Source organism: Lissotriton vulgaris, chromosome 7 (genome assembly GCF_964263255.1).
Source record: "Lissotriton vulgaris chromosome 7, aLisVul1.2, whole genome shotgun sequence".
Taxonomy (NCBI): domain Eukaryota; kingdom Metazoa; phylum Chordata; class Amphibia; order Caudata; family Salamandridae; genus Lissotriton; species Lissotriton vulgaris.
This window is the reverse complement of record NC_141695.1, coordinates 633063307-633090931: the sequence shown is the minus strand read 5'-3', so window position 1 is coordinate 633090931 and position 27625 is coordinate 633063307. Positions and strand designations below refer to the sequence as shown.

The 27625-nt window shown below is 47.4% G+C and overlaps 1 protein-coding gene across 1 annotated transcript in view; it reads right to left on the bottom strand.

Moving 5' to 3' along the window:
* The window catches only part of RSAD1 (radical S-adenosyl methionine domain containing 1), a 146058-nt gene that overhangs the window by 84927 nt on the left and 33506 nt on the right, over nt 1-27625 (bottom strand). The gene's annotated exons all lie outside the window — the stretch shown is intronic.

Sequence of the window (27625 nt, the reverse complement as noted above, 5' to 3'; positions counted from 1 at the left end):
CTGCCCTACCAGCTCCACCTCTGGGTCAAATTCAACCAACCTCCAAATGTACTTCCTCTGATGATCCGCCTACTGATTACTTCTTCTACGAGTTATCTACCATCTTTGTAAAATTTCAGCTATTGCCCTTGATGTAGCAAGGATTCGCACGAAAAGCGACTTGCTTGTATCATGAACCTCGAATAACCCTAACTATGTAATCAACATGTCCGTCTTACTAATTCTTTCCTATTTCCCCTTTGACATTGGGTATCCGAGAGAAGCTTGCTTATGTGTTTTCTAAAACTAATACGCGTGCATCTAATATGGCTGCTGCTACGCGGGAATTTCTACTGTGCATGCGTCTGTCATACCCACGTGACATGACGTACTCGCAGTTATGGAGGGAAGTCTGTCGCATCTGCGCACTAGTGTTAATATGGCTGCTCTATGTTCTCACATGCGAGAGGCTTGCACTGCTGCTTTTGCGAAGCTGTTTGTTCAGCTTAATCCTAATGCTATAGTTTAGTATAAAGTAATGGGTATAGTGTAGAAATTCATGGTATACAGTGTATTCATTTTATTCTGTGTTCTAAAACGGTTTCCTTTACTTTTCATGTATCGTAATCTTTGGGCCTGGGAGGTGCTATTTACTCCATCTTGAAAGTCTTTTCCGCGCATGACAGTCTGCAGCGAGAAGATGAACTCTGTGTTATTGAACCCAAGCCAGATGGTAGCCACAGCCAAGATGCGCCTGGGAACTATCGTCTGATCCCACTAGAAGAAGTCAAAAGACTACAATGTATTTGTCAATAGAACATTCATTGTTATAAGAAATAAAGACACCCTGAGAACCTGAATTTAATGGGCGTGAACATAAATTTGAATAGGAGACGGCGAAATTCAAAATATTTGATGGTGTGATGACCTGTCCTACTCCTTTGTCCAATCAGAATTGGGGATCCTTACACTTGCAACATTGGGGGGTGGTACACGGACCTGAAAAACAGTATAATTAGCGTAGGTTTAGTTAGAGAAATTGTCCGACTTGTCTGAATAGCGGACCTGTCACTGACCCAACGCACTCAATAGGTGACTAAGAGCAGAGGGCTGCGGAGCACTCTGTCGGGAAGTTTGAGAACCCAATCAGGGTCTTGGGGAAGTTGAAGTGCTGGCGAAGCACTTTGCAAGGAATCAGCCAAAAACCCCGACTGGGTTACAGCTTTCACCAGCAGAGAGGGAGTAGCGCAGGCGTTGCAACCGAAACTGCGGGTGCTGGTCTTAACCTTTGGTGGTCCGGTCCTGATCCAAATTCTGGGGTTAGCCTGTCCTGATTTTCCTGATCTGCACCGGCTCGCCTACTGGCAATGAAGTCTTTTGGGGTTTTCTCCTGTCCTTTCCAACTGACCCTTGGCCAGGGTTGGTCTTCACACTATTCTAGGTAAATATAAATCTGTGTGGATTCGTCATTACATGCGTTTTCTCTCCTTAACTTGTTTTCGTTAAACTTTGATTGCATTTGTTCTTTTAAATTCCCTTCCCTTGGTAAATAACTTATTCAAAATGTGGCTGTTAGCGTGTTCCACTTTTTGAACCACCTTTAGTCAATGGAAAAAAAGCTTTCATAATAGTATATGTTCCTTTTCTTACCCTCCCTTTAATTAGTTAAACTGAATTTAATAGTGTGTTCCAATTCTTACCTTCCCTATAGTTATGTGCTGAACTGAATCTAGATTCACATATTGTGTTCTTTTTTTCCAAACTGCCAATAGATTGCGAAAGTTTTTGGGTTTAGTATGTTCCCTTTCTTTACCCCCCTTTAATCAAGTTGCGAAAGTCTGTTTTCTCAAATTAGCATGTTCCTTGTTCTTACCTTCCCTTTATTTCGAGATTGCTAAATGGTCGGCATAATCTATCTTTTACATAGCTATACACTGTTTCTGATCTTGGTTATTGATAGTTTAATCGCTTTCAATCTGTGGCTCATGACTTTTAAGGATGATTAGATAAAGAGTTTGAACCTACCCCGAGTCTGTGGTTATTATATGAGTGCAAATGTTATGGTATTCTAATTAGCCTTTTTCTTTATCCAACTCCCTGATTCATCGTGTTTAGGTAGTAGTGACAAGGATTGGTAAGTCAATGGTATAGGAATTAGAAGGAAAAAAACTATACTGGTAGTAGAGCGTGGGTTATCGATCTGAGGAAATGTATTGATTTTTAATTATGGGCCCAGGTGAGTATTGGTAAATCGTAGCTGGGTGACCTGCACGCTCTATCACCCTTTTAACAATTAAAATGGAGATATTTCGGAGATAATGGGTGCACCACTTCCACAAACATGTTTCTATAAAGAGGCTACTGAATGTGCAAGCTAGTTATCGCCCATATTGAAACATATTAATGAATACAAATGTATTTAAAACATGAAACTCTTCAAGTGTTGCTCTTATTAGGCCATAAGCTGAGCTGCTTTAACAGGCTATGCCTAGGTTAACAAAGTAACATAAGATCCTCCCGGCTTCATTCACTCATGGTGTACCCGAAGCCAGACTCATACACACGATTTCCCAATGAAGAGGAGCAGCACAGAGGTGAATTCCCGACAAAAGGGAAAACAGCAACACAGACTACAAGTACATCTTATGGATAACAGTAGATGCTACTTATAGCCAGGGCCACCTAGACCAAGGGTAGCCAACCTTTCACACAATATGGGTGAAGAGTAAGCTTGACTACACTAGGAAAAGGCAGTCCCAAAATTAACAGATGCCACTAACTGTGAGCAGTATCATGGAAGTGGGAGACATCCCATGTCTAACGGACATCCCTGTGAGGTGTTTCGCTCTCAACCAAAAGAATCTAGCATTCCGTTGGCGAGCTACGTAAAATCATTGTAGAATAATTGTGCAGCAGAAGTGTGTTACAAGTAAACCTACCAGGTTAACCTGAATGATAAATTAAGGAGCAGATTGTCACATGGATACAGTGTCAGTGATGTTCAACCCTACATGAATCAACAGGCATAACAACCCGATTACGAGTGCACTCCTTGGATAGAGCTGATCAAGCGACAGGGATTTAGGCGTGGGCCTATTTTTCATATATTGATTATCACTATTTGTGTTAAAGTAGAACTTATTTTAAAATGTATCCATATTGATACAAATCTTGATTTAGTAGCGAGCAATCCTCTTTCACATATCAATACTGAAGTACTGTAAATTGACAGCCAAACCGCTTGTGCTGCAGGGGACTAGGCCTACATGTCCAGTGGACAAAATAAACATGAAAACCTGTGGTCCTTAACCCCCAAAGTTATATCCTAGATGCGGGCAATAGGAATTCTGGATCACCAGGAGGAGATAAAAGCAGAACTGCCAGGCATGCAGAAATGAAGCAGTTGCCAAAAAGGGCACAAATATACCCAGGGAGGTCACCAGGCTGGCTGCAGTTATACATAGGGTATGGAATTTTACAACAATCCCAATATTCTGGGGCTCATTAATAGAAGTGCTCCTTCAGGGAACAGGAACAACACCAGACATTAGTATCAGGCAATGTCCATTAGGAATTCTCCCACAGAAAAAGGATAATAAAATGAATAAATAGTTTGTAGTACTAGGTATCTTCCTAGCGAAGAGACATTGACTGGATAAGGCCAATAGCCCCCCAATACGAATAAAAAAAAGGAACCTGACCGAGTAGGCCATAGATTAGCAAAATATGAAACTTACCAGAAAAGATGACAAATCAACAAAGGATTGGCAAAAGTGCTGACACAATGACCAAGGTCAAATCAAGTTAAGGGAGATGCAAGTTAGAAGGCATGTTAATGATGAACACAAATCAAATTGTAACAAAATAAGTGCTGCTTTATCGGCTTCACAAACTGCAGAGATATATGTTTATGTTTAGGCAACTTATATAGCGTGCAAATATCCTGGGGTGTCTCGGCGCTGCAGGAGAAATTCAGAGTATAAACGCTTGAGAGTGGGACTACTGGCAGAAAAGCCAGGTCTTTAATTGTTTCCTGAATGTGATAAGTGTGGGGCTAGTTTTTATAGGGAGTGAAAGGGTGTTCCAGAGTTTGGCGGAGGCGACTAGGAAACGTCGGTCTCCCCAGGAGGCCTTCTTGGTGCGGGGGACTGGAAGTTGGTGTGCTGAGGAGGAACGTAGTGGTCTGTTGGGGGTGTATAGACTTCGAGATTGTATTAGGAACTGTGGTCCTGTATTATTGATTGATTTGTATGCAATGCATAGTGCCTTGAATTTGGTCCGGCTTCTGATGGGCAGCCAGTGAAGTTGGTGGATGGTGGGTGAGATGGAATGGAGATGGGGATGCCAGTTAAGATTCTGGCTGCCGAGTTTTGGACAAACTGTAACTTATTGAGGACTTTCTGTTGTGCATTCAGCAGGAGTGAGTTGCAATAGTCTATTTTTGAGAGTATTAATGTGGACATCAGGGTTTTGCCTGCGGAGGATGGGAGGAAAGGGAGTAGTTTCTTTATTTTTTTTAGGGTGTAGAAGGAGGAGGAGACAACTGCGTTGGCGTGATGAATAAACCAGAGTTTGTCATCAAACATGATCCTCAGGTTTCTGACTTTAGTGACGGGGTCTGGAGGGGGACCTAGCTCGTTAGGCAACCAGGTGGGGAACCAACCTGGTGTGAGGGATCCAAAGGTCATTACCTCCGTCTTATTGGAATTTAGCTTCAAGCAATTGCTCATCATCCAGGAGCTGATGGCTAGCATTCCCTCCTGGAATCTTGCTGCCACTGCTTCGCCGTCGTTGTGCACTGCTAACACCAGTTGGGTGTCGTCAGCATATGAGGTTAGCCTCATCCCATGAGTTTTGATGATCCTGGCCAAGTCTGACACGTAGCTGTTAAATAAGGTCATAGCGAGGATCCTTGTGGAACTCCACATGGGAGCGCGAACACTGGGGAGTAGAAGTTGCCTATTTTTACTGAATGGGTACGATCGGCAAGGAAAGAGGCCAGGAGGGCCCTTGCAGTGTGGTTGATGCCAAGGGGAAGAGACATGGTCGATAAGAGTGGCGTGGCCGACCGTGTCAAAAGCGGCGGACAAGTCCAATAGTATGAGGACTGCCGCGCCGCCTTGATCCAGGATCATCCTGATCTCATCTGTTGCCTTGATGAGAGCTGTTTCAGTTCCGTGACCCTTCCTGAACCCAAATTGAGTGTCGACGAGTTGTGATCAATGAACTCCAATAATGGACTATTCATAATTTTTTGGAAAATTTTCGAGGGGAATGGTAGGCAGGCAATGGGTCTGTAATTTTCTGAGGCTGCAGGGTCATTGTAGGTTTTTTGAGCAGGGGGTTTTAGGATAGCTTTTTTCCAGACTGAGGGATAGCAGCCCGTACTGAACATTGAGTTACAGATGTTGGTAAGGGAGTAGGTTATGGATTGAGGGATGAGTTTTAAAATGGATGGTGGGCAAGGGTCAAGAGGAGATCCTGATTTTATGGTGGAGATTAGTTCTGTAATCTGTTGGGGGAAGCTTGGGTAAATTTAGAAAACGTGGGGGAGGAGGTGATAAGGGGGGAGGTTATTTGTGGGTGCGAGATGAAACTGGAGTAGACGGAAGTAACTTTGTCTGAGAAGAAGTTGGCGAGGGGGTTACAGAGGGTTTGCGAGGTGTCTGTACTGGAACCTGCCGGAGGATTGGATAGTTGGTTTACAACCGTAAACAATTGTTTGGAAGAGTGTTGGGCGGATTGTACCCGGGGGTCTGGCCATGGCCCTGGTCCCGGTGCGGACGGGCACAGACGGGCTTGCCCGGCGGCGCATCCGCTGCGCGTAGGGGGAGGCATGGTCCTTTTATGGTGGTGGGGGTGAACAGCTAGCCTGCTAACCTCTGTTGCGACCGGAAGTGAGAGGGGGACACTTCCAGCTCTGGCGATCTATCCCTACACTCCACTCAATCTGAAGTATCAGTGGTGGACCGGGGAAAACTCCAGGGCACAGGAAGCGGTGGTGAGTTTAAAATAGTAGAGCTAACATGTGAAGATTTTTAAAATAGAGTGCAAATAAAATGCGATTTTACCAGGCGTTAAGGAAGCCTACTAATCAGGCGTTTGTCGGCGCGAGAAAGGTGCTGTTATTACCTCTGGTGGGGCAGGAACTTGCCCTGATGATTTTGCAGAGATTAAGGGCCCGGTAGGGAAGCCTTTTCCCTGGTGCTTGGTGCCCTGTGACTGCATGCTCAGCATGAATATATATATATATATATATATATATATATATATATATATATATATATATATATATATATATATATATATATATATATATATATATATATATATATATATATATATATATATATATATATATATATATATATATATATATATATATATATATATATATATATATATATATATATATATATATATATATATATATATATATATATATATATATATATATATATATATATATCTATATATATATATCTCGACCTTAAATAAATACCTGTGCCCAAAAGAAATGCTGGATTTGCGTGGGTGGGAGACTGCAGCTGATATATATATTCCAGCTCCAAAGTACCCAACGTACAAAGGAGCACCCGGACCTCAGCTGCTCACAAGGAGCTTTAAATGGTAAGAACGCCTTCAGCATAGCAATATCCTTTAACTGTTCAAACTGCCCTGGATGCCTGACGCGTTTCGAAGTGTCCCCACTTCTCTTCAGAGGCTTCAGCAGTTATGAAGGAGCGCTTAAGGCACCACACCACTTCTTGCTTAGATGCACGCCCAGGATGGGACTTATGGGACTGGTAGTGCCTCACGTCGCGCTAATGTTCAGTCGGTAACATGTCAAGCCCACAGATGGGCCTCGTTGTGTGGAATTCGTGCAGAATCCATGCGCTGCTGTCCCATGTTTTCGGCCCGCAGTCAAGACCGCATGGCCCCCGGTTCTTTCAGGGTGGTGCTCCTTCCGCGGCCTGGGTCGCCGCGTAAATATTCCAGCTCCAAAGTACCCAACGCACAAAGGAGCACCCGGACCTCAGCTGCCCACAAGAAGCGGGCTAGGGGCTGGAAATAAGTCCAGTTCCACACGGGGTAAGCAGCGCCAGGAAATCAGACTACGTGCACAGTGGGGCCCATTGAAGGGCTGTGCATCAAGGACCCAGAGGACACAGCACCCATCAGGGTGAGATTGCCACACTACATGTCCCAGAATTCCAGAGTGGTGTGTCCACCAATCACAATGGGGCTTATGAAGTGGCCTATCAGAAGGCAGTTAAAACAATAAATGTAGTGTGGGCTAAACTGCTGTTTCTTCTATGGGACTAAGCCTATGAGGAAGGAAGTTTTCCGAAACGTGTCAGGCTGCTCCTGCTGCGTGTGTGGTCTGCCGAGCACTGCTGCTGCCCGAGTGCTTCCTCAAACCTGTGGGTAACTTTGGAGCTGAATGTTTACGCGGCTGCCCAGCCGTGGAGGGAGCACCACTGTTAGAATTGGAGAAGCGGGCTAGGGGCTGGAAATACGTCCAGTTCCACACGGGGTAAGCAGCGCCAGGTACTCAGACTACGTGCACAGTGGGGCCCATTGAAGGGCTTTGCATCAAGGACCCAGAGGACACAGCACCCATCAGGGTGAGATTGCCGCACTACATGTCCCAGAATTCCAGAGTGGTGTGTCCACCAATCACGATGGGGCTTATGAAGTGGAATATCAGAAGGCAGTTAACCTCATGCGCGCTAGCGGAATTCCGCTCGCACGCTGAGATTTTTAAAAACGCACTTTACGTGACGAGCTGGGCTCGCCATCAGCGTGCGAGGAGGCTACGCCATGACGAGCCCAGCTCGTCATCAGCGTGGAAGGGGTTAAAACAATAAATGTAGTGTGGGCTAAACTGCTGTTTCTTCTGTGGGACTAAGCCTATGAGGAAGGAAGTTTTCCGAAACGCGTCAGGCTGCTCCTGCTGCGTGTGTGGTCTGCCGAGCACTGCTGCTGCCCAAGTGCTTCCTCAAACCTGTGGGTAACTTTGGAGCTGAATATATATATATATATATATATATATATATATATATATATATATATATATATATATTACCTACTGGCGGTCGCCAGTAGGTAGTTATAGTTAGGATTTTTTTCAATGTTAAATCTGAAAATTCTATTTGGAATAACTTTGGCGCCGGTTGACGAATCTGCCTGAAAAGTTCCTCAAAATGGCCTCGCGGCGTTCCGGTCCTTCCCTGAAAGTTTGGGGGGGATTCGTCAAGCGGGGGCCGAGATAAAAGGGGGGTCCCAAAACGCGTTTTCCCCATGTTAATTTCCATAGGGCGGTCGATTTCACTTTTAGCCCGAACGGCTGAATGGATTTCCACCAAACTTGGCAAAATTGTAGGGACTGGTAGCCCGATGTGCCTTTGCTATGTCTCAAGATATGTCCTCCAGTGGATTTTGAGTAATTAAGGTTCAAAAAAATATATATATCTATAGCAGCGCTCCGGTAAGCGCACCGGTACGCGCACCGGGCGCGCCACGCGACTTGCGCGCAGAAAGCTGATTGGCTCTGGGGTGTCTGTAAACATTCTAAACAGTCCGGAGCGGCCGCCATCTTGTGTCTCGGTAGGATCGAGACACAAGAGGTGGCCAAAACAAAGGGGGAAATGACCATAAGGGGGCAGAGTAGACCCCCCCATGACCCCCTAGGTTTGATGTGGGGGCCATAAAAGGGCCCCACGGGGCAAAAAAAAAATTTTTTTTTTGATTTTCGCGGGGGGAGCGCCCGGTACGCGCACCGGGGAGCGTACCGGGGAGCGTACCATGGGGAAAAAGAATGACAGTTTTAAAAGTAGCTGATTAGAAAAAAAAATGTTTAGTTGTTTTTTTTTATACATACACATACATATATATAAATGCATATGCACATATATATATGCATATATGTCTATATGTGTGCGTGTAGAGAGAGGTAGAGAGGTAGAGGTGTAGAGGTAGAGAGGTAGAGAGGTAGCGGTAGAGAGGTAGAGATTAGTAGAGAGAGAAGAGAGAGGTAGAGAGGTAGAGAGTGAGTAGTAGAGAGTAGTAGAGAGTAGTAGAGTGAATAGTAGAGTGAGAAGTAGAGAGTAGTAGAGAGTGAGTAGTAGAGAGTGAGTAGTAGAGAGTAGTAGAGAGTAAGTAGTAGAGTGAGTAGTAGAGAGCAGTAGAGAGTGAGTAGTAGAGAGTAGGAGAGAGTAAGTAGTAGAGAGTAGTGGAGAATATTTCAAAGTTTGGCACAGCACCACTTTCACAATGAGTCCAATCAAATCATATCACTTAGAGTACTTATTGAAGCGCTGAATCTTGGTGTATATTCGAATGCTTTTATTTTCCTTAAGTTTATGTACCACAGCCAGCCGAAACGTTTCGTTCTGTACAACAGAACTTCTTCAGGGCGTTCTTATTTCCTTCAAGTTATGTCGGTATCCCGTTGTCATATAACTAGATATTTCTTCCAAATGTTAGACGAGACATAAGTATATTCTTATTAAAAGTGACTAGGTATCAATTTTACCCACACAATTCGGGCAGACTTGAGTAATTTATAGCATCCTCAAAGTCAGACTTTCAAAAATTCCAAAGTATAGGACATGATAATCCAAATCCAAATGTTTCTCAAGAAAAGTCATTTACAATCGTTCGGAATATCGGTGTTTGGGCAGATATGATCCAGGGACCCCCAGTATGCAAGGGGAATTAGTCCCCCCTCTGCAAAGGCGCCAGTGGCCTGCATTGCAGAGAGGTGTAACAAGGGTGTGGCCTCATTACACTTCTCTGCAATGCAGCTCCCTCGCGCATACTGGAGGCTCCTGGTGCACTAGTTGACCCCAGGGACCCCCAGTATGCAAGGGGAATTAGTTCCCCCTCTGCAAACGCGACAGTGGGCTGCGTTGCAGAGAGGTGTAACAAGGGGCATAGTCTCATTACACCTCTGCAATGCAGCCCCAGGCGCATACTGGAGGTTCCAGGTGGGCTAATTGGCCCCCAGGGGCCCCCAGTATGCAAGGGGAATTAGTTTCCCCTCTTCAAACATGCACGGGGGCTGCGTTGCAGAGAGGTGTAAAAAGGGTTGTGGCTTCATTACACCTCTCTGCAATGCAGTCCCCTGGCGCATACTGGAGATTCCTGGTGGGCTTTCAGGTCTTATATAGTTAGGAATTAGCATTAAAAAAACCTTTGAAATTCACTGAAAAAACCACAGGTTTCACACCAGTTATAGTTAGGAATTAGCATTTAAAAAACCTTTGAAATTCACTGAAACAACCATAGGTTTCACACCAGTTATAGTTAGGAATTAGCATTTAAAAAACCTATTAAATTCACTGACAAAACCAGTTATAGTTAGCTGGAAATTTTACTGACATAAAACCATTGAAATTCCCACGTTATAGTTAGTTGGACTCACTATAACTTGCGCGCCTGCAATGCACTGCTGATGACGTCACATATTACATCACTCATGACATGGTCAGTGACATCACTCATGACATCACTGATGACACCATCCAGTGAATGTGTGTCTTTCTGAAAAATAAATTTGTTTTATATATGTATTTGTAAAGGTCGATGGAAGAATAAATGTTTAAATAGGTGTGTAAATGGATGTTTTTTTAAAAAAAAAATTGGTTGGTTAACTGGCTTATTAAGTGTATCTTAGTGAATACATATATTAGCGAGTATTGTTTAAATATTTAAATGTTTGTATCAGTGTTTCTCTTTGTGTATAAGTGGCTGCAGGGGTTGGTGACTGACTCACTGTTTGTATGTGTTTTGAAGACAGCATATGTTCAGGACTGTATAGGTGGACGAGTGTGTATATGTGTGTGTTAGTGAGTGAATGACTGTCTCACTAGTGTCTTCATTAGTAACTACATATGTTTTAATCTAGTATATGTGAGTATTGATGTATATAAGTGAGTATAGTATATATAGTGAGAGATTGTAGGAGTTCCTGTTTAAATAAGTATGTGTTTCTATAAGTGATTGTTTAAGAGAGTAAGTATGTGTAAGTTTCCTTAGAAGTAAGGTGGTAGTGTGTGTATAAATGTATATGCAAATAAATGGATGTTCAATAGTTTATGTGCATGTGTGAGTATGTGTGTGAGTAACTTTTGGATGACTGCTGATGTGTAACAGGATGTATAGGTGTATCACTACATATGATGAGTGAGTATATATATGAGTGACTATATAGAACTGTTGGTGAATGAGTGGATGAGTATATAGATGGTGGAATTACTGAATTGGTTGTTGTTACTGGTTTGGGTATCTCCATTTTTTTGAAAATGTTTGTTTCTATTTTTGAATATGTGTTTCAAGCGTTACATTACACTGAAATTAGGTCTGTCACTCTGTCACAAGGATGGTGTCATCAGTGATGTCATGAGTGATGTCACTGACCATGTCATGAGTGATGTAATATGTGACGTCATCAGCAGTGCATTGCAGGCGCGCAAGTTATAGTGAGTCCAACTAACTATAACGTGGGAATTTCAATGGTTTTATGTCAGTAAAATTTCCAGCTAACTATAACTGGTTTTGTCAGTGAATTTAATAGGTTTTTTAAATGCTAATTCCTAACTATAACTGGTGTGAAACCTATGGTTTTTTCAGTGAATATATATATATATATATATATATATTTTTTTTTTTTTCCATAGGAAGAACAATTTCGTTTTGCTACTAACTTTGCCATCATAGGATGAACTTTTATGAAACTTTCCAACATAAAAAGTTTATCCACCTCAACTCCTTATAGGTAAAGTTTCAGGGTGATCTATCAAGTCGGGGCTGAGAAAAAGCGAGTTTAAAACAGTTTGTCTCCATGAAATTTCCATAGGGAATTTCAGAAAGCAATACAAATAAACGGCTGTACAAAATGTTATCAAATTTGTCAGAAAGCTAGATATCTACCCAGAAAGTATGCTTTTTGTGATCGGTTGTAAATTAATTCCATTGCTTTAGAGAAAATAAAAAATAAAAAAAGATATCCAGAGGGTTGGTACAGAGTGATCATTATGGTCAGGAGGGTCTTTTTTTTTTTTTTAACCCCGTCATCTGTCTGACTGGCTGTCATATCATGAATAAAAAATGTATGCAGCTACCATTACAGGACACGGAAGCTCTGTCCTGGAGTAATTAAAAAAAAATATATATAGGGGGCTGGGTAGGGGGAACCTCACCCCCAAAGCCTTTGTAGCATAGGGACCCACCATGGACCCCAAATTCTTTTTTTTCGGCGTGTCAGCCCCAAGATATTTTTATGGGAGTCTTTGACAGCTCCTCGGCGAGTCCTGCGAGACCCAGCAAAGCCCCATGTGGTCACTCAGGACACTAACAGGAGCCAGCACGGGAGCCCTGTGTTCGTGTGAGACCGGCCAATTTTTTTATTGGGGTATACGTATGGTGGGTTCTGTGGCCGGTTGGCTGGCAGTGGGGGTTGGGTTTAGGGCGTGGCCACAGGCCAGGCACTCTGGTCAATCACACGCTGCGCTCAAACAAAGGCCATGAGCAATGAGAGAGGGAGGCTGGATGCTTGCGGGGGAGGGGGGTTCGTTGGCCCTAGACATATGGACGTAGAATCTTACTTTATATTTTTTTAAAACCTGAAATTCAATTAAAAAAACAAACGTTAAACTAGAGTTGTACGTGAGTAAAGATTTTTTACTTAAGTTAAAAAGTAAATCTTAGAAATTCACTGAAAAAAACATGATAAATGGAGTGGATACGTAGATCATCTAATGATAATAAAAACAGAATGTTTAAAAACAGAAAAAAACTAAGAAATTCAGCAGTTATATGTAAATGACCCAAGTAAACCTAGCACTGCTTTTGACCTCACATATTACATCAATGATGCCATCTGAAATCTTTGGCGGTGCAGATTATTTATGGGTCAGTTGCTGTGTAACTGGTGAATTTCAGTGTTTTTGTTTATAAACTTTTGTTTTTTAAATTAAAAGACCTACGTATAACTCCACATAACCTTTGTTTTTTTCAGTATACATACACACCCCTGTAATATATATATATATATATATATATATATATATATATATATATATATATATTATATATATATATATATATATATATATATATATATATATATATATATATATATATATATATATATCCCAGTGGCGGTTACAACTGGGTAGTTATTTTTAGGATCAGGTTTCTAAAGGAAAATAATTTTTTGGTTTGCTAATAACTGGCGTAATTTTATGATACTTCAAAAAATTTCAACAAAACAAGCTCTCCCACTTCGCCCCTTACAGGAAGGTTTTGGGGGTGAAGGCGGGCTGAGGAAAAACGGAGGGTCAAAAACATGTTCTCCCCATTTTATTTCAATAGGAAAATGGAACGTGATACCGCGAACAATGCTGAACAGACTTACACAAAATTTGTCAGAGAGCAAACCTTGGTCTAGAAACTTTTATCTCGAGTATATATTTTCAGTAGTTGAGAAATTAGGTCTCACAATTTATACAGATTTCATGTTGCAGAAGAACAGCGGAACCTTGAGATCCGATTGCCTGCCACCATGTCAACAACGATGTGTCAGTAGCTATTTTAGAATTACAGACTCAGTCCAGAGTCCTGAAATAAAGGTAGAAAAAAGATAAGGTAGATATACCCCGATTCACAATTATAGGGGAGGGGGCGCGCTGCTCCCCTCCGTGAGCCTGCAAAGGCCCCCGGCCCTCCTTGAGCCTAAAAAGGCCCCGGGAGACCCTATTCCCCGGGGCTGCTATTTCTAAAAGCACAGGGGGAGGCACAGCCCCTCCTTGGCCATCAAAGGCAGCAGGGACCCCATGCCCTGGGGCCGGCTCACAAGATGTACACAGTGCAAAGTTTCCCTACCAGCAAGAGAGCGGTCAGAGACAAAATGTAAACTCCCTTACTCCAAGCTACAAAAAATGCTCCCACCAGTTGTCAGCACACATTTTTAGGTCGAAGCCTGCGAAGGCTGCGCTTGCGCAGCCCCGCAGGGAAGATCTTATGTCTCCTAGTACTGGGGTTGAACCCGCCTCTCTCTTCCATTGGCTAGCTCCATAAATGGAGGCTAGCCATTGGAAGAGAATGATGTCAATCAATCTCGGAGCATATTCGTGGGCGTTCCTGTCTTTTTAAGCCCCACCCCTTTTTCCGTCATGAAGTTGTGGGCGTTTACTTTTCTTTTTTTTTACACCGATGTTTTTCCTCATTGCTAACCTCGCCCCGGTCCCGGGTGGTTGTATCCTGCCCCCCTCCCGCTGTCCGTCCGCCCTACCGCTGTCCGTGTCTTTGTTCCCGCCCCCCCCTCGCGCTGCCATTTCCCGTGAGGCGACTGCGAGTGAATATGTGGCTGTATCTCAGCAGAAGCACGAAAGAGACGCCGAGGATTGGTGAAGACAATTAAGCGGAAGCTGCCAGCGGGGTGACTCGAAAACAGCAGCGTCGCAGTGATCAATTAAGTGCCTGTGGGCAGATCCCTGCCGGGGGCCGCATCGACCCTGTAGATGAGCAGTATGGATTGCGTATTGGTACAGAGTGCGTACTGCAGAGGCGGCTGCACTTTTACTAAAGTGGAGTTGGATGTTTCCGGGCCCATTCACAAAGGCCAGTAGCAGCGTAGAAGAGTACTTCCGTATTACTACTTCCTGTTCTTATAAATGCCTTTGTGAATCGTCCCCACAGTGTCAGACTTCAGGACGCTTATGTGTTCAGCCTTGATCTGAGAAGGAAGTGTGGAATGTTGTTCAAGGAACATTGAAGTTCTTACCAGAGTGTATATAAAGCATAAAGCTTCATGCAGAAATATTTCCTTTTTATAAGGACACACATTTTGACAATCACTAGTGGGTGTCGGAGTGTAGGGACCTTGTGTGATGTTGTTGGTGTCGTAGTGTTGGGGCCACATTGTTTGCATGGCATGTGATGTTGTGGGTGTATCCTTCCCCCTCCCGCTGTCCGTTCCCCCTCCCGCTGTCCGTGTCTTTGTTCCCGCTGTCCGTGTCTTTGTTCCCGCCCCCCCCTCACGCTGTCCGTGTTATAAAGGTGCTTTGAAAGTCCTTGCGAAATACCCTGTTCCTGAATTGGTCTATTAGGCCACGCCAAAAACTATACTGCTGAATGCTCCTTGTTCATACTAGTTTTCGATCTAGTAGGGTGTATTAGTTCTCTTCATTCTCCTTTCGCCATCTGCTTGTCTTGAGTACCCCACTGATCTACACTCGTTTTGGTGTATTTTTTCTTTCTCGCTTGTTCTCATATCGCAGACAAGTTTATTAGCCACTGCATGTGTTTTCACAATAGCGTGCTGTTCTTGAAGTTGTAGTTTTCCTCAACACAGTGGTGTAAACGAAAGTCCTGCGGGGTTCTCCAGGGGGCATATTCCGGCAGTCTCAGATCCCAGAGCTGAGATCTTCGGACTGGGTTTGGAGCGAGCCGTCCCCCAGTTTGGTTACGCCACTACCTTAAGGGCTACAAATGATCTTCTGCAGTATAGCGCCCTGACACTGTTTTGGGCTCGTTCACGCTTTTTAAAAACATAGTACATTAAACAAATCTATATGCGTGGGGTGAACACGCCTTAGGAAAGATTGAGGGCTTTCTTTGTGGCATGTTTCTCTTTGAGTGGATTCCATTTTATGTGGGGCTTTTGGCGAAGCCCAGCGACGGGTCCATTTTGGGTATTCAAGATCTCGAGTGCTGGCCAGCGCGCTTCCTTAGCAGGTTTATGGATTGCCCTCTGTGATTTAAAATCTTAACTGGCGAATTTCCACTGTTTCGGTAACATGTACCCTGCTGTCGTGTCCCCCAACAGTAACACACGGACACGACTGGTATGGCCTTAAGCTCTTTATTGCTGCTACTGCACGGGTCCCGGTCCCTACTCTAACTGGCCCCTTCCTGTCCTGTCCCCACCTCTTCCCCTCTGCCCACCTAGCTCCGCCCACCCCAGCTACTGGACTGTCAACTCTATTACATCTCCCCCTTACTTAACAAAAATAGCAGTGAATGTGGAAATCAATCCATTTCTACAATTAGTCTCTTTGGAGGCTGCACTTGGCGTCTGGGTCGAGCCGGCGTAGACACAATGTTCTCCACTACCGGTTCCCGCACCATGGAGGGTGCAGAGTCGGGTGCGCCAGCCTCCGGGTCATCGTGATCCTCAGGCGTGGAAGCTGCCGGTACGCAGTCATGTTTTTCAGGAGGGCATTTCTTAAAGTGGGATGCATTGCGGGTGACTCGCCGATTTTCTGATTCTGCGGTCACCATGGTGCCCTTTTGTTGCACAATTGTGAGAGGCTCGTCCTTGAAGCGACAGTCGGTCTTCTGGCGCTGTTCTTGTTTGACGAAAACCTTGTCGCCTTCCGTGAGGGAGGGTGACCGTGCCCTCCGTTTATGGTCAGCATGTCCCTTCATCTTCTCTTTGCGATACTGGTCCGTTGCAGCCATGTCTTTGAGCTGCTGATCTGAGAGGGATTTCTTCAGCGCTCCTTCCCATGTTGGGATCCGGTTTCTCATTGTCCTCCCCAGCATGAGAGTGGCAGGGCATATGCCCGTCGTGGAGTGAGGGGTGGTTCTTTAGGCACAGAGGACTTCGTTCAGTGCCGACTGCAGATCCTTCTTCTCGGCTGTGGCCTGTTGGAAAGTTCTCTTGATGGTGGACATGAACCTTTCAACGGTGCCGTTGGCTTGCGGCCAGAGTGGGGTGACTCTGCGGTGTTGGAAATCCATTTGTTTCGCAAAGTCGCCGAATTCGTGCCCGTTGAACGGGGGCCCATTGTCTGTTTTGATGATTTTGGGGACACCCCAGGTTGCGAAGACTTCCTCAAGTACCTTGAGGGTGCAGGTGGCACTAGTGGAAGAGATAAACTGAGCTACCGGGAACCGGGAGTACTCATCCACGATGACAACTATGTATTTCCCTGATTGTAGGGGCCCATAGAAATCCATTGCAACTTCTTGCCACACCCCGTCGGGTAGTGGGGTCATCTGTAATGGTGCAGGCGGATTGTTGTGGCTGGTCAGTTGACAGGGGTGACAGTCTTTCAAAGTGTCCTCGACCATCTGGTCTAGAGCTGGAAACCAGACGCGCTCTCTCAGTGCTCTCTTGGTGGATACGACCCCTCCATGACCCTCGTGTGCTAGATGGCTGGGATGACTATTCTGTGATCTCTTAGAAGGAGGCCGTCCTCGGTTATCGAGAGTTTGTCAGAGACGTGTCGGAAGGCCTGGAGGTCTTTCCTAGTGTCGGGATTCTCTTCTTCGTCTTGTGGGTGATGTCTCCACCGGTTGGATTGTATGCGTTTCATTACAAGCTGTAGAGTGGCGTCCTGGTTCGTTGCTTCCCTGATGGTGTGCATGGGTATGGCTGGTGGGCGAGCGTGACTTGCCACGAAATGAATGTATTCCTCCGCGATGGAAGGAGTTGTCTCTGCAGAGTCCCGGGGGTGGCGGGACATGTAATCGGCAGGGTTCTCCCCTTTCCCCGGTTTGTGGACAATTGTAAACGTGTACTCCTGCAGACGGAGGCCCCACCGCTCGATCCTGGGGGGCATCTTGCACTTCGGATTGCCATAAATCGTGACGAGCGCTTGGTGGTCAGTTATGAGCGTGAAGTGTTTCCCATAGATGAAGACGTGGAAGTGCTCGCACGCCCACACGACGGCCAGGCTCTCCTTCTCAGGCTGGGAATACTTCCTTCCTGGATCGGTGAGGCTTCGACTGGCGTAGGCGATGATTCTCCGTTGTTCCGAGTCGTCGTCATACTGAGCCAGGATCGCCCCTAAGCCCACTGGACTGGCATCTACAGTGATCTCCGTTTTCCTTCTGGGATTGAAGTACGAAAGACAGTCAGACGATTCCACGGCATGTTTGATATCTCTGAAGGCGCGCTCACATTCCGGGGTCCAGTCAAAAGGCTGGTTAGCCTTCGTGAGGAGTCTCAGTGGGTGGCTGATTGTGGCATAGTCGCGAATGTAACGAGCGCAATAACTCGCCATTCCGAGAAAGGAACGCAGATCGTTCACGTCAGCCGGGCTCTTGGTGTCGTTGAGCACGGCTACCTTGTCGGGGTCTGGTTTCATACCACTCGATGAGAAGATGTGACCGAAGAATTTCAGTGTCGACTGATGAAATTCACATTTGTTTTTGTTGAGAGCCAAGTTTGCGTCCATTAGAGCATGGCAGACACGGTCAAGGGCGATGTCGTGCTCTCGGAGGTCTGTGCCATACACCAGAATGTCATCACTATAGTTAAGGGAATTTGGAATGTGGTGGATGATTAAGCGTATCGCCTCCTGGAAGATTTCGGCAGCTGAGGAGACGCCAAAACTGAGCCGTTTATAGCGGAAGAGACCAAGGTGCGTGGCAAAGGTGGTGTTGGGACGAGAGCTGTCATCCAGCTCGAGCTGATGGTAGCCCTTGTTGAGGTCCAGCTTGGAAAATACCGTAGCTCCATTGAGTGCCGTAATCATGTCGCTCAGGTGTGGACCGGGGTGTCTCTCCCTTTCGATTGCCGTGTTCGGCAGGCGCATGTCCACACAAAGACGAACCTTGTCGGGAGTCCCTTTTTTGGGGACAATGACCACCGGGGACACCCAGGGAGTGGGCCCTTCGGTGCGCTCGATGATGTCAGCGTCCAAGAGGTCCTGCAATTCTTGGGCCACAGCGGATTGTAGATGAAAAGGCACTCGCCGCGGATGTTGCGCAACTGGCTTGACTCGTTCATTGATGTGCAGATGCACTTGCCGGCCTTTCAGTTTGCCCAGGCCCTGGAATAATGATGGAAACTTCAAGGCATAGTTGGAACTATCATTCACGTTGAACAGGATATGCACCAGGCGCAGGCGTTCAGCAGTGGGGAGGCTCAGTAGGCAGTCAGCATCTGGCCCTTTGATGACGTGGATGACTGCTGGGACAGTGATATCGCCATGTGTGAGGGTGGTGTCGAATTTGCCTAGGCACGGGAGTGGTTTTCTCGACATCCAGGTGTACACCCGGACGGGTGCAAAACGCAAATGAGGCTCGGGAACCATTCGATCATGTTCGGCAACAGAGATGTAGTTGAGGGACGCGCCACTGTCCATTACGAATTTTGCTGCATGATTACCCACCATGATGTAGAGCCGGGGGTAGCGCTTGAGCTGATCGTTGTCAGCGATATTGATGTATTCTGTGGTGTAGGAAGATCGCCTGGATGATGAGGATCTGGAGTCTCTTGAAGGGGAGCGACGATCCCATCTGGAACGCCTAGATTCGTGGCTGGAGTGGGAAGACGCAGGGGACCGGGCCGGTTCATCCTGAACGGCTCTGACATGGTGCCGTTTGGTTTCAGGTCTCGAGGGTCTTTGTTGGCTGGCACGCCGGTCGTTGCTGCCGCGTTTCTCTCTGTGGTAATCACTGCACATAGCCTCAAAATGATTAGATCGTCCACATTTTCGGCAGCGTTGGCCCATAGCGGGGCAAGAGTCAATGTGAGGGTAGTCGTACCCGCATCTGAAGCACCGCCTCGTGCGTTCGGGCCGTCGATCTCTCCTCTCCGAATCCTTTGGTCGATGGTCCGTTCGACGTCTGGGTGAGAATCTAGATCTGCGTGATCTGTCACGCGGGTTGCCTCTGTATTCCTGTCTTCCATGTCGTCGGTCAGAGACACGGTTGGCATGTTCGCGGCTAGTGGTAGGCTTGACCTCAATATCCGCCGCATTTTCTTCGGCCTGGTCATACAGCCGGGGGTTCTCTTCAATTTCCGCAAGCTCTTGCGGTTTCCTCTGTAGTCGTCGTCTCAGCGACTCCAAATGGCACCCGGAAATTATTTGGGACTTGATGGCTGCATCCGGTGAGAAATTTGTGAAGTCACAGTATTGGGACTGACGTCGCAGTCGATGTATAAAGGAGGTTAGTGGCTCATCTTTGTCCTGGCGCTGTTGGTGGAATTTGTGTCGCTCGTAGTCAACATTTCTTTTGCGCAGGAAACGGTTGTTCAATACGTCTCTCACTTTGGCATAGGTGTCGCCGTCATCAGTTGGGATTTCTCGCACTATTTTGCTGATATCACGCCCTCCTAAGTTGCGAAGGGTTATTATCTTGTCTTTGTCTGTTTCAATTCGGGAGCCTTCAATATAGTCCTCAAAGTCCTCTAGCCATTCTTGCCATTTCAGGCCCATGCTGCTTCCCGTCGTGATCGTTAAGGGTTCCGGCGCTCGCAGGTGTGTGCCTCCTTTGACGTCCTTTTGCGCGGGAGGGTTTTGTGCGTCTTGCGCGGGAGGATTGGACATCTTGGTGGTGGGCCTTCAGGTCTTGCGCTTGACTCTGGTCGCGGTTACTGATGTCTGCTTTCACCACCGTTCACTGTAGCCACCAATGCTTGTTTGTTCCCTGCTACTGGCACTCACTTGATGATGTTTGCTCGGTTGCCAGGATCCAGTACATTAGTTTGGCGCTGCCGGTGCTTGTTTGGGTTTTCGCCTGACCCAAAGATGGCCGCCCTCTGTTTAGATAGGGCCTGTCTCTGATGCTGCCTGACTTTAAGATGGCCGCCCCCTTCTGTGGAGCACGAGGTCTTCTCTCTCGCTCTGGACACACGTGCGTTGCTGCGCTGTTGGGCTCACACATGCAGGCGGTCACTGGCGCCTGTCTTTCAGGTAGGTTCGTTTCGTGAGGCTTTTTAACTGCTCAGCGCGAACTCCTTATCGCGCGCGCGCCGACCTGGCTTTGACTCTCGCGCGTCAGGCGGCAAAATGCTTCTCTCGCCTGCGCAGCGTCTTGCAGTGTACTGGGGCAATGTCGGAGTGGGCTCCCGACTTCACTCACGGTTCGGCGGGTCTCGCGCGTCCAGCGCGACCGGCTCCTTTCTTCCGGCGCTTGCACTCAGCGCGCTGCCTTTGATCCTGGCGGGTTTCGCGCGTCCAGCGCGACCGGCTCTCTCTCTTGGCGCTTTCACCTGGCGCACTGTCCGCTTCTCTCGGCTCTCTCCGAGGGCCGCCTGGTCACTCCGGGGCTTCTCCTGGTCACTCCTGGGCTTCTCCTGTGACGTCTCAGGACCGCGGTTGCAGCGGAGCTTTGGGCGCTCCACGCTGCGGGACGGGGCTCGTTCTGGTGGGTCTACTGCCTGATCCCACCCTCGTCGCCAGCTGTCGTGTCCCCCAACAGTAACACACGGACACGACTGGTATGGCCTTAAGCTCTTTATTGCTGCTACTGCACGGGTCCCCGTCCCTACTCTAACTGGCCCCTTCCTGTCCTGTCCCCACCTCTTCCCCTCTGCCCACCTAGCTCCGCCCACCCTAGCTACTGGACTGTCAACTCTATTACACCTGCTGACTGCGTTTTCCACAGCTCTGGCGACATCCTCTTGGACGCTATATACCCAACAATAAATAAACGGTGGCCTGCTGTGACTGCCAGTGAAGTTGTGGTGACAGACTTAGAATATGCGACATGACTTTTGTGCGTGCCTTCCCAGCCATCAAATTTCAAAAGCTTCGGCCAGATTTTACGTTCTGCAAAGCGTTTTTTATAACTGAAATGAAGCAGCCAGGATTTGCGCATTGAAGTAATCCCCGTGCTCGAGACAGCCCCACTCCCTCACCGTCAGAGGGGATACAAGTCTCGGTGCTTACAAAGGCCTCCTGTGGCGCTCTGGGATGTGTATGCAAGGAGGCATGTTAGTGTAGGTATGCATGAAAATAACGAATCTCGGCCATGTTGCGTTTCCCGCCACCTAACTAGACTCGTATGGGACCTATTGACTAGTGCTTGTCGGGGCAGACTGGCCGCTTACTGGGGTGAATGAGTGAGTTGGGTTGTAGCATCACTAGTTACAGAACTATGAAATTACATGCACTATTATTGCAAGTGCAGTGTTAAAATATATATATATTCTATTCTGAAACGTACATTCGTGCAAGGAAGATGGATTGAAAGACATTGCCACTTTGATCAGGCCCATAGAATTTAGTTCTTTAACAAAGTGCAGTGAGCTTTTATATGATATACCTGGCGCTCTACTGCAGGCACGATGTGCTCTTGTTGGACCAAAGGCCTGTTTTCTCAAACATGAGTAATTTAGTATTATAATCGGACTAAGCTCGTAGATTTGTCAAAAGTACGGAGTCTGGTGATACTCCACTCCATTAAACACACATGCATCCGGAGTCTAGTTAACATCCATTTAGCACAACTGCTAATTTGTGTGGTGCTGCCTAACCCCTACTTAATGATGTTAGAACCCAGATATCAGCAAACAGTTGTTTATTGAAGGGTTACTAGTCAGATGCAAGTTGGCCTCATTTCTGATGAGAATACTTTGAATTTTGTAGAGGACTTCTGCAGAACGAGGTATTATTAATAATTTGAGTTGGCAATGCACTCGCCTCAGTCATTTGTTAATCTTCTGAACTCGTCTAGCAGACTGGTTGGACCGTATTTCTTCAGACTTCAGTACACTGGCTCACTTTGTTTGCAAAATGCTACTTGGAACTAGGAAACTCCCATCAACCCGACTCCTGGGCTCAGACGGTGGACTGTGTACCAATCCGCTGTCTGCATTGGCCCTGTAAAGTCTCCTTGTTTACCTGCTCCTAAAGGCCCATATCTGGTGAGAGCCACTAATCGTGTGTAGGCTCCCATTTTTTTTAACCCTAATCCCGTTTGACTTTATCCCGCCATTATTTTAATAAGTATTCTTGACTAATGTTTGTTTGGATTTGTACATTAATCATTTGTCCTGCATTAGTTCAGCAGATTTTTATCACACAAACCGCTTATAACAGAAGCACAGCACGTCATCACTGTATACAGCTTTGCTTTTAAAAATTATTTTTGGCTCAAATATCTTAATCAGTTATACAGAACGGACCCATTGTGTCTCATTCCTTAGTGACACAGGATATGAACTGCCCCCTCAGCTAGGTCCGTATTCCTAAAGCTCGGGTATGTAAAGCACACTTTCAGTGTGGATATTAAAGCATCAGTAATACAAGATCGCTTCAACATTCTTCAACCTAGCCAGGTCCATCCTTCTACCTCGCTAGGTCACAAAGGTGACATAATGTTGGTGCATCGTGTGTAACACGATCTCCGCCCCCCCACCCCCCACACACAACCACACACACACACACACACCAACATAAGCACCCCTTACCTACAGCTCCAGACAACACTAGCTCCTGGGCCACAAGATCGCAGTCTGCGATTTGCAGCAGATTTTAGACCTAGCTTGTGACAGTGCTGCTGAAAGTCACTCTTGCCTGCTGTCCTGGGTCATCAGAACACCTGCCGCGGTGGCTAATAAACCGTCTCGAAAGGTATGAAATCCATCAGCAACGGGAAAGCTTCCCAGAGATATCGCGCACTAAGGTAAAGGAAGGCAAAATTGCCCCCTCTAAAGTACTCCGGGTATACTACTTAAACACACGCTCCCTAGTTAAACATCAGCTAGAGGTTTGCACACTACTGTCTACTGATCAACCTGACATCTTGTTTATCACCGAAACCTGGCTGACTCCTGACTCCACACCAGATACACTGGCCGCACTCCCCACCGATTACTACATTCTCCACATTGGTCGTCCCCCTGGGAAATCGGGTGGGCGAGTGGCTGCGATCATTCACTACAATCACAAATTCACGTCTATTGCACCCTTGAACCTGGTGGCCGGGGACAACTTAGTCATTAAATTGGAATCTGACTCCACCTCATTGATCTGTGTTGTAATTTATAGGCCCCCTCAGCACATGCCTTTATTCCCTCTTTCCCAGAGCGAGCAAATAGCAGATTTAGCGATTAAATATTCTAACATTATGCTTGTTAGACCTGTCTGGCTTTTTGGCGAAGTCCCTCCTAATTTTTATTTATTTTGTCCCCTTTTTGCCCCTCATACCCTTATTAATTTTTGTGTCTACTGGCTTTTTATAGGTGTTGGCCAGGGGGATAGGTGTTCCCTCTCCCCCTCATAGTTTTTTACCACAGGCCCAGAGGCCTGTTCTGACAGGAAAGTTGGCGCCACCTAAGATGGTGGCCACCAACTGCCCCAACTGTCACCAACAGAACCTGGCCATAGACCAGCATAGGGCATTCCAGAACCTTCTGGTCCATTCTGGACCACTGAAGGGCAGCCTATATAAGGCGGAATGCGGGGCAGCCATTTTGTCTACCTGTGAGAGTCAGCTGGAGGACAGGCTGTAGCTGAGGGTGGGAAGAGGTTGGATTTAGGATTGACCTCCTGGACTGGGAAGCTACCTTACAAGTCCAACCCACTAATCCCCTGTTGGTTACTTGTCTTGGCCCCGCTGTGGGAAGTTCCTGGAGACCCTGGGCGCCTGACTGACCCCTAGCTTCAACATAGTGGGGTGTGAACAGGAGAAGGAGACTGTGGTGCTGCGGAGCACAGTCCTCTGCCCAGTGGAAGGAATTCTGCTGTGATTCCCTAGAACTGTGGAGGGTTAATTCTGGTGGCCCCCACCCTTTTATTCAGCCCTTAAAATCATCCTGCCCTGGTTTTAGTGACTGTCCCTTCACTCAATTACCCCCATCGAGAGTTACTTCTCACCTGCTGTGGAGCTGTGGCCAGGAGAGATCGGCGCCGGATTGTGACTGGGACAGCACCGCCTCGGCCGGGTCCGGGACCCCTGGGGCACCGTTCGCGCATTAGACTAGCCCCCCCCCGGGATCCACTGAGGCTACCTTAATTCCAACATTTGGTGCCTAGCGGTGGGATTGCGGACTTGGTTGCAGCTACTTACTAGTAATTTGGCGTAATACACCCAACCTACACCAGGAGTTTTCTCCTTGCGGCCCTCCCAATTAGTCTTTTTGTTTTTTCTAAATTTATTCCTGGTGGTGGGTGGAGTTGGTTTTAGGTTACCCTCACCCCACTGAAATCTCTGGTGTGTATCCAGGTTTGCCAGACTCACAATGGAGTTTGCGGTGGAAAACCTGGAAGTCTATTCCGTGCCCCAATTGAGAATGTTCTGCCAGCAGATGGGGGTCTTCTTCAAACATGGTGCAAGGAAGGGGGAGCTCCAGACTAGCCTTAGGGCCTGGGTGGAGGCACACCAAGAGACAAAGGAGGAGGATGAAGAGGTTGACCGGGGCACAGAAGGGGGGGTGGAGGAGTTATTCCACCATGAGGGGGAAAACTTGCTCACCGGACCAGTGTCCTATTCCAGAAAGGGCAGTAGCATTTCTGGGAGAAGCCTAACAGAAGCTGAGCTCACCGATAGGAGGGAGAAAAGACAGCTAAAGTGGGAGTTGGCTAAGATGGAATTGGAGAAAGAGGAGAAGAGGATGGTCCATGAGTTTAGGCTAAAGGAACTGGAGCTCCAAAGTCTACAACGGGGGTCCTCTCCTGTTAGGAATGGTGGCAGCGAACCGAAAGAGTCAGCCAGGGAGGCCAAACCCTATATCCCAAAGGACCTGATAGCGAGCTTCAGTCAGGGGGATGATGTTGCTAAGTGGCTGGCCGCTTATGAGGTTTCTTTGAAAGTTCATGGTGTGCAGGAGAAGCACTGGGGGGGTAGTTTGTACAAGTACATGCCTCCTGCTGGTCGGGACACCTTGTTGGCCCTGGAGCCAGAGGAACAGACAAACTACCCCACCATGAAGCTGGCGTTATTGAGGAAGTTCGGGCTCACCCCAGAAAGGTACCGACAGAAGTTTAGGGGGAGCCACAAGATGGGAACTCAGAACTGGGTGGACTTCCTTGATTACGCCAGAAAGGCTTTAGAGGGTTGGGTCAAGGGCAGTGAGGTAAAAGATTATGAGGGGCTGTATGATCTGTTTTTGAGAGAACACCTCCTCGAGAAATGTTTTCCCGAGCTGCGCCAACACCTGGTAGACAGCAAGCTGACCAATCCCCGGAAGCTTGCAGAGGAGGCGGACATCTGGACAAGTACCCGGGTGTCCACCAAGGGGACTGGAGGGGAATCTCAAAAAGCCGGACAGGGCGCCCCCCAGAAGAAAGAGGGGGGGGAGAAAAAGAAAGAGTTCTCTAAAGGTCCCCAAAATAACTTCCAAGGGAAGGGAGCAGGTTTCACCCCTAGGGCAAACCCGCCCCGGAACCCTCATCCTGGCCAGAGCCAGCAGCCCAGGGTTCTCCACTGTTTTGAATGCGGTGGCGTTGGACATTATAAGGGAGATGTCAGATGCCCAAAGAGACCACCCCCTCCCACCGGAGGAAAGTCACCGGGAGTAGCTAGTGTAGCGCTCGGGGAGGAGTTGCCCTTAGATAAGGGGGGTGAGTGGGCGGGTGTCACCTTAGTGTCCCTGGGAGAACGGGAGATGGTGCCAAAGATCCAGGTGCCCCCAAATACTACAAAGTATGGGCAATGGGTTACCATCAATGGCCAGAGAGGGGAGGCTCTGAGGGATACAGGAGCCAGCATGACTATGGTGAGAAGTCAGCTGGTGTCCCCAGAGCAGGTTGTTCCTAATGTACTCCACCCCGCCGCGATGGCTGACGGCAGAATGGGCCACTATCCAGTGGCTGAGGTTCCCTTTGAGTGGGAGGGGGTTGCAGGTTCACTTCGAGTTGCCGTAAGCCCTGCCGTGCCAGTCGATTGTCTGTTGGGTAATGACATGGAACACAATACTTGGAGAGAGGTGGAATACCGGACGCATTCTGCGATGCTGGGTACACCTGACTGGGCCTGTGTCAGCACACGGTCTGCGACTGCCCGGAGAGGGAGTTCGCCTGGGTTGGAGCCTGGAACAATGGCCCAACTCGCTGCTAAGAAGGGACAGACCCGGAGACAGAGAAAGCCTGCTCCGGCTTCCACACCCCATGAGACAGATCGGCCACCTGCGGTGGTGGACCAGGAGTCCGTGGAGGGGGAAGTAGACTCTCTGGAGGATTTGCCCATCCCTGCGGAGTGGCATGTGGAGGGAGGTCCTACCAGAGAGGAATTCTGTAAGGGGCAGAGGGAGTGCCCCACCCTTGAGGGACTGAGGCGACAGGCTGAAGCCCAAGCAGCAGGTGATGTTACGGGACATTACCATATTTACTGGGAGGATGGACTCCTCTACAGTGAACCCAAGGTACCCTCGCCTGGTTCATCGAGGGCCTTGGTAGTCCCGCAACAGTACCGAGCCTTCCTTTTGGAACTGGCTCATGCCATACCCCTGGCAGGACACTTAGGCCAGGACAAGACCTTTGCACGGCTTGTTCTCCACTTTTACTGGCCTCGAATGAAAGTGGCGTCCGACACATACTGTAGGACATGTGTAACCTGCCAGGCCAGTGGGAAAACAGGGGTGAAGCTAAAGGCTCCCCTGGAACCACTTCCAGTCGTTAGCACGCCCTTTGAGAGGGTGGGCATCGACATTGTAGGGCCTTTGGATCCACCAACAGCAGCTGGTCACAGGTTTATCCTGGTACTGGTGGATCATGCCACAAGGTACCCAGAGGCAATACCTCTGAGGACAGTCACTGCACCTGTAGTGGCAAGAGCCCTAATGGGAATCTTTACCCGAGTGGGATTTCCCAAGGAAGTTGTGTCCGACAGGGGGACCAACTTCCTGTCAGCTTACATGCGGGCAATGTGGAAGGAGTGTGGAGTGACCTACCGGTTCACCACTCCTTATCACCCCCAGTCAAATGGACTGGTTGAGAGGTTCAATAAGACCTTG